The sequence below is a fragment of the Petaurus breviceps genome, unplaced genomic scaffold (genome assembly GCF_028583685.1).
Source record: "Petaurus breviceps papuanus isolate PSGF00001 unplaced genomic scaffold, PetGlider_PUasm1.0 90823, whole genome shotgun sequence".
In the NCBI taxonomy this organism is placed as follows: domain Eukaryota; kingdom Metazoa; phylum Chordata; class Mammalia; order Diprotodontia; family Petauridae; genus Petaurus; species Petaurus breviceps.
Window position 1 is genome coordinate 4,119,313 of NW_027187352.1, and position 1,490 is coordinate 4,120,802.

The window sequence follows — 1,490 nt, forward strand, 5'->3', positions numbered from 1 at the left end:
ATAACTGGATGTGTAACCTTGAGCAAGTTACTTAACCCCAATTGCTTTTAAAAGTCATTGGATGAACTGAAGGGATGTTGTGTAGGAAGTATGTTCAGAATGATTGAGAAAACTTAATCATGCCCCATAGGTCACTTATAAAATAGTGAGCCAGTTCAGAATCCAGGGATTTGAGGATCAGGCAAAGGAAAGAATGCTCCATCTATATCCCTGAGAAGGAATCATTTTGGAGGGAGGAGGAAGGAGACTAAGGCTTTGGCTGGAGAAGGACTAGAGGATTTAGATTTAATTAGAATCTCCTCATTACATGCAGTCTGTCTTTGACTCCTGATGAAGACACTGCCATCATTCATTACTGTCCCTGGGATACTGCTAGTGCAGTGACTTGTTCTAAACTGGATTTCTTTTTTTATAAATGAACCATAATGTTCATAATAGGAAACCAAGTTTCCTCAGTCAATCTGAATAGCTTCCTTCATCATCTAGTTTACAAAGTGGCTTTTAAGGACATCTGCATTGATCAAGGGCTTTTTTTTCTGCACCTAGTCTAAAGCCTGTGATTGATTGAGTGACTGAGTGAGGTATATAGACTTTGTACATACCTAGTGAACTATCTAGTTGTGTTCTTGCTTGATGAAAGTTTCAGGATTTACCTACTTGAAGTGAGGTTGGATTGTCTACACTGGTCTTCACTCATCATCATCATCATCATCATCATCATCATCATCACTGTATGTAGAACACTGTGCTTTGCACTAGTGGAAATAAAAAGTTTCACTAAAACTCAATCCTTGCCATCATGGATCTTATAGTCTAATAGAAGAATAAGATATCAATACAAATGGTTATAATATACAATAAAACATAATAAAGTGGTGCAAACAAAGGGCTCTGGAAGATCCTAGGGAGCAGGCTGTTTGTGTCTGGCAAGGACAGGGAGGCCTTCTGGATGAGGCAGCATTTAAATTGGGCAACAGGTAGAGAAGGGGAGGGAGAACATTCCAGACAGGTGGCATAGAATGAGCCAAGGCACAAAGGAAGGAAAGTATGGGATGTGTTTTGGAGTTAGAGAGTAGAACAGGTAGTCTGGTCCATAAAGTACATGGAAGGGGGAATTTGTTGATAAGATTAGTCAGGTTAAGTAGCTTGAACTTCATTTTTTTTAATAGAGGAGTGATATGACCTGATCTTTAAGTTTAAATTTTTTTCTATCAGTAGGTAAAAGATGAAAGTGAACTTCTAGGTTCCAAGGATGGATTGGAAGAGAGACATAAGAGGAGGGAGAGAGAGAAGAAAATGAAAGAGAAGAGAGGGAGAGAGGATGAGAGAGAAGAAAGGGAAAGAGAAAAGTGAGAGAGAAAAGAAGAGAGGGAGAAGAAAGAAGGGAGGGATGGAGGGAAAGAGAGGGAGAGAGAGGGAGGGGGAGAGAGAGGAAAGAGAGAGAGAGAGAGAGAGAGAGAGAGAGAGAGAGAGAGAGAGAGAGAGAGAGA